Source organism: Mya arenaria, chromosome 8 (assembly GCF_026914265.1).
Source record: "Mya arenaria isolate MELC-2E11 chromosome 8, ASM2691426v1".
Taxonomy (NCBI): Eukaryota; Metazoa; Mollusca; class Bivalvia; order Myida; family Myidae; genus Mya; species Mya arenaria.
In genome coordinates this window covers 39,433,336-39,443,903 of record NC_069129.1, presented here as the reverse complement: position 1 = coordinate 39,443,903, position 10,568 = coordinate 39,433,336, and the positions used below count along the sequence as shown (strand labels likewise).

The following is a 10,568-nucleotide window of genomic DNA, read 5'->3' as shown; positions in this document are numbered from 1 at the left end:
GGAAATGTAAATATTCGGAGGAGTTCTGAATGAAATGTAAAATGTGTGGACCGGTAATTATGTGAATGGGAATAATTATGTTTTATGTTGTTTTGTTATGTTTACTGCATTAATAAACAATGAGTTAAGCTGTTTTCTTTAATTAAATCGATATTGGATTAAATCATCACCTAACTTTATTTTTTAATGTGTTGAAGGTGACATTAGTAAAATTGTATTACGATTGCCCCCGAGTTGTTTTATTTTTAGAACACTACACATATCCGGATGTTGCTATTTTTAGAACCAGAAGGTATTTCCCCGCTATTCATAGGTCAATAATGGAATTTCTACATCGTCGATTAATAGTTGGAAACTCGGTTTTGTCATGAATATACGTTTAAAATAAGTAAACACTAAAAGTGCACACTGACAGTTGATTACGATACATCTAACAATTTGAGTCATTACAGTAAACCATGGATTATAAGTGAATTATACGCGTAAGAGAAGATTTTCTGTCGAAAAAATTAATGTCAACAATCAGCATGGAATTGGGATATTCGTATCAAAGGGCTATTCATGTAAGTATTTTTGAGTAATTGTGTAAGTTTATGAGTTCAAAAATGTTTATTTTTTAATTTCTTTGGAATTCTTAAATCATTTTTATTTGCTAAACGTTAAGACAGCGTTTTAATATTTCTACATGTACTATAAATATACATGTTACATACTTTACATCTACTTATAATGCACCAGTCAATTGTAACCAAAGCCCCACCAGGTCCGAGGAACAGCTGGGACTTTGACTTTCTGTCCAGCCAACCCCGGGTAAAATCCTCGTCGGACGAACTGATGGTCAAATCCTCGCCATATGCCCCGTACCCCAGGGAGCCTAGGTAAGGCATATTCCCTGCTATATCTGGCTCAAAGACAAAACCACCGTATTCACCCGGCACTGCGAGGCCACCTGAAAGTTAAAAACACAGCCCATTTCCCCGGCATATCCCCGGCATATCCCCAGACCTGGAGGGCCGTGGTTACAATTGACTGGTGCATTATGTACATGTTACATATTTTTAAATGTACTTATGTACATCATTTATGTATATGATATGAGTATGTAATCTTTTATTTGATTGTTTTATCTTAGAAAAATATTAGACTTAAAAATACCCATTATTTGTTTACAAACTGCATATTTTCAAAATAAACCTGTATTAAAAGATGTACATGGTTTCGGGCTGGAAGCCACAACAGCTTGGACACAAGCGACATTCATTTGCTTGGTGTAGGTCTCGTTGAACGCCATACTGTTGTGAATCATTATCAACCATATGCACAACATCTACACATTTGTGCCTACCAACCCTTACTCTTGGCTAAAACGGATATTAGTGCAGAATGTATAATTAATACAATCATGTGCATTTGTATTTTACGGTTGTAGTTTCTGTTGGTTGATAATCAGAAGTCTAATTTCTTTCAGGCAGGAAAAGGACTGAATATTACTATTATATGAAGAATTCCAGCCTGCATTAAATACTTTGTTGGATCATTGAGACAGATTTGACATCCATGTCTATCCACATCTGATAGAGATGATGTGAGTATTTCATATAAAACATATTTGAGTTGGTGTTTGTTGTTTTATAAACTCACTGTTTTCAATAATCCAGTGGTTGTGGTGGTGGTGATGGTGGTGGTGATGATGAATTTTATTGATAAATTTAGTAATTTTCTTTATATTATATACATGTATGTATCAGCTTATTGTTGTTGTTTTTAAATAATGTTGAGAAATATTAAACTGTTTATATTTTATTTTGTATATGTATGGCAGTATTATTATCTATACAAATTAGTTAGAAAGTACTTTTTTTTCTTTTACAGCACTAAACATTCTAGATGGGTAAAGACCTGTTAAATCAGCATTGACTCAGCATTGAGTAATTTTCATCTGTGCAGACACTACAAGTACAAACGCATGGGAACAAACCAAACTTCAAATGTTGAAGAGTGAAGAATTATTGTGAAAAGTTCTAAATGTTAGAATACCATTGACTAAATAAAACAAATAGACATCGATTACCAACAGAGACTGTTTACATGTTATAATATTCAAAAGACATTAGTTGAGAACTTTCACTCTGACATTTTTGGAGGGGCATTACCGCCTACTTAGTGTTCTTGTTTCTTTACATATTTTAATTTAAAAGTACATTCATTGTTTTTAAATCTGAATTCTGAGTTAGTATCATAAGTAAAATTCATTTATTTGAATGATTACATTTTATGAATAAGTCCAATTGAGCTTTTTACAAGAAAAAGGTTGATTTTTAAGCATTTTATTAGTTATAAAAATGTATAGTTACATGACATTATGTATATTTTCTTCAAAACTGAACGGTAAACTATCATAAATTGTCTTTTAAATTGTTCATTAGACATCATAGAAAATATTTAAATGATTTCAGCAGGTTGTCTTATTATGGAAATACTGCTCTGTTTCGAAGACTCACAAGATCAATCAAAATGATTTTTTTCCATGTGTATCAATAATATGTTCGGTTGAACGTAATTTTTGTGTTAACTGAAGTTTATTTTACCAGAAACTGTTGTGTTTATTTCATAATCTCTGATAATGTGAAAAAAAAATCAAATAAAGACAAAATATTTTTAATTAACAGTAAAAAATCTTCAAAATTTGGATAAAAGTCCCATAACGTACCATGATATTGACTATGTTGTCCGTAAAAGCTTTATAAAAGTGTGTATTACTTATACCTTAATTCAGTTCAAATAATTATGGCCTTTAAGGATTTGTGTTTTCATAATATAGATTTCCTGTTATATTGAGCTTTGTCAATTTGTGTTGATGTTTTGTTTTATGTACAATTACTACTTCTATTTCCTAACTTTTGTCTCATTTGTCAAATTGAATTGTTACATATTTAAGTGAAAAAACACACACACTATTTTTAAAGATGCACTCTTAATCCCCAATAAGACTTATGATAATTAATATTATTGTTTTCATTTTTCAAAATGGGTTGATAGATGTCAACAACAATGTTTCTAATGAAGGATCTTGAGTTCAATTTGCTAATAAGAATGAACTTAAAACATGGTATTTCTGCCTTGTGATACTATAGTAGACCACAGTCAATCTTTTAGCAATCACCAATTGATCATTTAATATTTGTCATGCATTCTGCTATTATAAACAGGGTGACAAGCTTGTTATCAGTAAACGATATTTCAGTAAATGCATTATTTAGTAAGTAGTTATTGTTTTTTCATTCAATTTGATGTGTGTTATATATACAATTATATGTATTGATTTCAAATAAGAGTTCCACTTTAAAGATGCTCATTTAAAGATAATGAACAGACACACAAAAACTAGACACATTTGATACTAATTATACGAATGATTATTGTTTTATATATAGGTGACCTCTGATTTGTTTTGGAGATATTCATAAATGGGTGTTATTCTTTATTGTCTTCAGTTTCTTATACATTTAAGGATTTTTATAATTGCTTTTCTGGTATATATTACAATGTAATTTAATGCAAATGAAAACACACTTTGAACTGGACACATTTGATACTAATGATATAAATGATTATTGTTTACATGTACTCTGATTTGTTACGAAGATATTCATAAAGGGGTGTTCTTCATGTTATTATACATTTTGGACTTGATTTAGTATTGCTTTTCTGGTATATATTCATTTAATGCACAAAGAAATTATTTTAAGTGTTCAGTATCACTTTCACACATTATTTACTTTTTTTTTTTGCATATTTGGCCTATTTATGCTTATATGTGCATTGTTGTATTTCAAAACCTTTGTGAAAAATAGAAACAGTATTATTTTCTTCATACATAGTCTGATACATATTCAGTTTGAATGCGTTATTTTTATCATATTTGAAAAAAATGCCATTGTCCAATAAGACACATGCTGTTTTTGTGTTAATATCAACTAAAACATCCATTTTCTACTCTCCTTTACTATGTAAGTGAAGAAGTTAACATTAGTATTATTAAACAGCTAAAAACAAGGCATGTTATGTTATAAATGCATTTCATCTAGTAAACAATGTTCACTTTTTATATAACAGTTCAATAATTATGTTCTATTTATGTTTGCAACTTTACAGTTCAATAATTACGTCTATTTATGTTTGCAACTTTCGGACGAAATGATAATATTTATTAAAGTACTACACAAATTGTTAAATTGTTATTTCATATCACTTCTTCATGATGAATGAGGTAACTTATTCTTCCCTACAAGTTGTCATTCCAGCATGGTGACGTTGCCCCCTCCCCCTATATGATTAGAACTGCAGTGTACATGAACAATAACTCTATTTCAGCGTATTGCAAGAGTTATTCCCTTTGTATCTTTTTCTGTCCGGAGCATAACTAGAAAACTTGGAATTTCATTAAACATCAGTCAATGGTATTTAGCACAACGAGAGGAAGTGCAGTGCACAATGACTATAGCTGTTTTTAAGCTAATTACATAATTATTGCCCTTTGCCGCTTTTTCTTTACCAGAGCATTACTTTAAAACTACTTATGGTATTGAAATAAAACTTGGTATATGGGTATGTGGCAATGACAAAAAGTACAGTGCACAAGCACCCTAATTCTGTCTTGTTCATTAATGTACCCCACCCCTAATGAAATGTTCAACTTGAAAATCTTCCATTTCAATGCTTTTGCCTATGTTGTCATGCAGAAAACTACAAACATTTTGAGAATTTCATAGATGCGGTTCAATGCACTATAATATGCTTGTTGGCCTTGACATTTCTTGTTTTTCAACATATAACAAGTGCATAAACTATTAAACGGCGCCCTTTGATGCTTTGCATCAATGGTCTTTCTTGTTGAGTTATCTAATGCATACAAATTAAGATGGATAAAATAATTCTTAATTTTTCCAGACTACTTCCTAAGCATCTTATTTGTAGTTGTCTTTTACAATAATTGTTCAAAGTTACAATGGCCCTGTGGGTTAAAGATGCTCTGTCCACGGGATAACAGGTTTTGTTGTTCCTGCGTTTTGATCCAGGAGGTTGTATTTAACTCAAGTAGATTTTTGCAGATTCGGATTTCACAAGGCACAAGCCGAGTAAAATCAAATCTTCAAAAAACTACCAGAATCAAATATGACTTTCCGCCATATCCGGATCAAAACGCAGTACTAATAACCCTTTTATTATATACATTACTGATTAGATCACTTAGAAGCCACATCTTTGCATAATAAATTTCATTTTAAGGATGCACTCATTGGTTTAATGACGTCAATTTAATATTGCGCAACATACTTGTTATGACGTGACGTCACAAGAGTGGTAAATGGCCGTATTGCACTGGAGCGGAATATGGGTTAAAGTATTTTGTGATATGTATTGCATGTGGATTGATAATGGGTATATAATAAAGAATAAAATTATGTTTGGTATTCCATTCTCACTAGCAGTGTGATGAACTGCTGACACCATGTTATGAAATTTGATGGTCAAAGTATTTAAAAGACGTTTCAATATTTCATACTTTAAAAACGATATTCATCTCATCTTAGTCTACTCAACTTGCTTTGCTATGTACAAAAGTCTGCAGCAGTAATATGAATAGCATGAGACAGAAGGCAGTGACTAATATTTATCAACAGCACTAAGTTATCATGGTAACATGTTATATGAATTGAATACCAAGCACAAATTAAGAGGGAGAAAATTATTTTAAAATCTTTTTAAATAAAAACTACTTCCTAATAGCATTGTGTATGCAGTCTGACATAGGTGTACAATGTAAATGTCTTTTACAAAGATTGTTCAAAGTATGGCCCTGTGGTTTAAAGCTCCCCTGAAAAAGAGGTGACAGGTTTTCTATATAGTATATAATTACATCATTGAAAATCTTCTCTGAAACTGCAAATAACAGACCTTTGACCGGCGTAAGGATGTGTTTGGACCTAAATAGAATCACGACCCCCAGTCATTATTTGATATTAAGAAAAAAGTGACCCACGGGTCAAAATTTATCGACTACCGGCTCATAATATTATGACTCCTGTACACGAAGTAAAATGATACCGGGGAGTTGTTTTTCTTTGGATGTTGAAAATCTACGCAAAGGTTCATTTAAATTTGTGCCTTCATCATAAGATTAGAAATAAATAAGTGAAGGGTCTACGCATTGATACAAAAACAGAGTTCCTTCATCCACAACTACATATAGTTTATTATCGCGAGATTAGCAGCAGCAGTAGTAGTTTTTGGATAGTTAGTAGTTGGAGTAGTAGCTGGTGTTGTAGTGGCAACAACAACAGTATCAGCAACAGCGACGGTAGTTTTAGATGTAGTATCATCATCATCATCATCATCATCATCATCATCATCATCATCACAGTCCTCATCATTATTTGTGTTGTTGGTGGTTGTTGTGGTGGTGTTGGTGGCGGTGTTGTGGTAGTGACAGTGCAAACAGCAGTAACAGTAGTGGTAGTATTAACAGCAATAGCTGCAGCATTACTCGCTGTATTACTAAGACTTAAGAGCATGCGTATTAAATGACCATACATGTTGACCTCATTTATTTATTTAAACTAAAATATCACATAGTCAGTACAGAAAAGGAGTCACTCAAGAATAATGACCATGGTCGTGATTTCATAAGGGTCAAAATATGTTCTTACACCGGTCACGGTATGAAGACAATGCAAGATGAACACAAAACAAAGCATTTTTACTGCTTGAAACATTTGCAAAAACAAATCGCTATCTGTTATACGAAAATGCATTTAGAATGCCACACAAATGTGTTCATTCGGAGATTCAGTTTCACCAATATAATGTATTTTCAAGTTTCATTTATTTTGTCCATGGTGATTACGTATATTTACGAATTTAATATATTTTACAGTGAAAGACAAAGCTCTTAAAATGAATAATTTAAAAAGTGTTTGTTTGTTTTTATAAAATGCGATATCAATAAATCTGACATTGTAAAATCAATATACGCTAAGTAAAGCATACCCCTGAATATGATTATAATAATAATGAAACGGTCAGATTCATATTTTATATAATGCAATATAGGTTACATTTACATTCCAATAAACGGTTGCTTAAGCATGCTATTTTCATTAACATCTGTCGTGTGTCTCAAACATTTTAATGTTACTCATTAGAAAAACAACAAATTTCATATATATGTTTATATTAAGTTTTACTTGTCAATTATTATGTATACCACTTAATACTTCTGCACGACTTTCTTGGCAAATGTTAATGCATGCTTCCAAATCTCGTACCATAACTGCCCCATTAAGTGCAGCGACTCTCGAACCATAACTGCCCCGTTTCCAAATCTTCCCGCTCGCGTGCAGCGAATCTAGTAACATAACTGCACCGTTATCACACCCTCCAATACGCATGCAGCGACTCTCGTACCATAACTGTCCCATAATCACACCCTCCAGTTCGCATGCAGCGACTCTCGTACCATAACTGTCCCATTATCACACCCTCCAGTTCGCATGCAGCGACTCTCGTACTATAACTGTCCCATTATCAAACCCTCCAGTTCGCATGCAGCGACTCTCGTACCATAACTGTCCCATTATCACACCCTCCAGTTCGCATGCAGCGACTCTCGTACCATAACTGTCCCGTTAATACACCCTCCAATTCGCATACAGCGACTCTCGTACAATAACTGTCCCGTTAGCACACCTTCCAGCTCGCGTGCAGCGACCTTCGAACCAAAATTGCCCAACTATCTAACCTTGCAGTTCGCGTGCAGCGACTTTCGAACCATAACTGCCCCGTTATCATACATTCCAGCTAACGTGCAGCGACCCTCATACCATAACTATCCCGTTAGCACACCTTCCTGCTCGCTTGCAGCGACTCTCGTACCATAACTGCCCCATTATCTAACCTTTCAGTTCGCGTGCAGCGACTCTCGAAGCATAACTGCCTCATTATAATACATTTCAGTTCACGTGCAGTGACTCTCGTACCATTATTGTCCCATTATCACACCTTCCAGGTAGCGTGCAGCGACCTTCGTACCATAACTGTCCCGTAATCACACCTTCCCGCTCGCGTGCAGCGACTCTCGTACCATAACTGTTCCGTTATCACACCTTCCCGCTCGCATGCAGCGACTCTCGTACCATAACTGACCCGTTATCAAACCTCTTGGCTCACGTGCAGTGACACTCGTATCATAACTGCCCCGTTATGATATATTCCAGCTAGTGTGCAACAACTCTCGTACCATAATTGCCCAGTTATCGCACCTTCCAGCTCGCGTGCAGCGACTCTCGTACCATAACTGCCCCATTATCACACCTTGCAGCTCGCGTGCAGCGACTCTATTACCATAACTTCCCCGTTATCACACCTTCCAGCTCGCGTGCAACGACCTTCGTACCATAACTGCCCCGTTATCACACCCTCCAGTACGCTTGCAGCGACTCTAGTACCATAACTTTCCCGTTAATACACCCTCCAGTTCGCATGCAGTGACTCTCGTACAATAACTGTCCCGTTAGCACACCTTCCAGCTCGCGTGAAGCGACTTTCGAACCATAACTGCCCAATTATCTAACCTTCCAGTTCGCGTGCAGCGACTCTCGTACCATAACTGCCCCGTTATCACACCTTCCAGCTCGCGTGCAGCGACTCTCGTACCATTACTGTCCCGTTAGCACACCTTCCTGCTCGCTTGCAGCGACTCTCGTACCATTACTGCCCCATTATCACACCTTCCAGCTCGCGTGCAGCGACTCTCGTACCATAACTGCCCCGTTATCACACCTTCCAGCTCGTGTGCAGCGACTCTCGTACCAAAACTGCCCCGTTATCACACCTTCCAGCTCGCGTGCAGCGACTCTCGTACCATAACTGTCCCGTTATCACACCTTCCAGCTCGCATGCAGCAACTCTCGTATCATAACTGTCCCGTTATCACACCTTCCCGCTTGCATGCAGCGACTCTCGTACCATAACTGCCCCGTTATCATACATTCCAACTAGTGTGCAACAACTCTCGTACCATAACTGTCCCGTAATCACACCTTCCAGCTCGCGGGCAGCGACTCTCGTACCATAACTGCCCCGTTATCACACCTTCCAGCTCGCGTGCGGCGACTCTCGTACCATAACTGCCCCGTTATCACACCTTCCAGCTCGCGTGCAGCGACTCTCGTACCATAACTGCCCCGTTATCATACATTCCAGCTAGTGTGCAGCGACTCTAGTACCTTAACTGCCCAGTTATCACACCTTTCAACTCGCATGCAGCGACTCGTGTACCATAACGGCCCCGTTATCACACCTTTCAGCTCGCGTGCAGCGACTCTTGTACCATAACTGTCCCGTTAACACACCTTCCAGCTCGTGTGCAGCGACTCTTGTACCATAACTGTCCCGTTACCAAACCTTCCCGCTCACGTGCAGCGACTCTTGTACCATAACTGTCCCGTTAACACACCTTCCAGCTCGCGTGCAGCGACTCTCGTACCATAACTGTCCCGTTATCACACCTTCCCGCTCGCATACAGCGACTCTCGTACCATAACTGACCCGTTATCAAACCTCTTGCCTCACGTGCAGTGACTCTCGTACCATAACTACCCCGTTATGATACATTCCAGCTAGTGTGAAACAACTCTCGATCCATAACTGCCCCATTACCAAACCTTCCCGCTCGCGTGCAGGGACTCTCGTACCATAACTGCCCCGTAATCAAACCTTCCAGTTCGCGTGCAGCGACTCTCGTACCATAACTGTTCCGTTATCACACCTTCCCGCTCGCGTGCAGCGACTCTCGAACCATAACTGCCCCGTTATCACACCTTGCAGCTCGCCTGCAGGGACTCTCGTACCATAACTGCCTCTTTATCACACCTTCCAGCTCGCGTGCAGCGACCTTCGTACCATAACTGCCCCGTTATCACACCCTCCAGCTCGCGTGCAGCGACTCTCGTACAATAACTGCCCCGTTATCACACCTTCCAGCTCGCATGCAGTGACTCTCGTACAATAACTGTCCCGTCAGCACACCTTCCAGCTCGCGTGCAGCGACTTTCGAACCATAACTGCCCAATTATCTAACCTTCCAGTTCGCGTGCAGCGACTCTCGAACCATAACTGCCCCGTTATAATACCTTCCAGCTAGCTTGCAGCGACTCTCGTACCATTACTATCCCGTTAGCACACCTTCCTGCTCGCTTGCAGCGACTCTCGTACCATAACTGCCCCATTATCTAACCTTCCAGCTCGCGTGCAGCGACTCTCGTACCATAACTGCCCCGTTATCACACCTCCCAGCTCATGTGCAGCGACTCTCGAACCATAACTGTCACGTTATCACACCTTCCAGCTCGCGTGCAGCGACTCTCGTACCATAACTGTCCCGTTATAAAACCTTCCAGCTTGCGTGCAGCGACTCTCGTACCACACACCTTCCAGTTCGAGTGCAGCGACTGTCATACCATACCTGCCCCGTTATCAAACCTTCCCGCTCGCGTGCAGGGACTCTC

At 38.0% G+C, this 10,568-nt stretch overlaps 1 long non-coding RNA gene across 1 annotated transcript; it reads left to right on the top strand.

The window, feature by feature from the left end:
- The first annotated feature begins 218 nt into the window (after positions 1 to 218).
- LOC128244609 (uncharacterized) lies at positions 219 to 4,049 on the top strand. Its single transcript, XR_008262957.1, has 3 exons — positions 219 to 563; positions 1,469 to 1,585; positions 1,873 to 4,049. It is a non-coding gene; the product is annotated as an uncharacterized LOC128244609 (long non-coding RNA).
- The last annotated feature ends 6,519 nt before the right edge of the window (positions 4,050 to 10,568 follow it).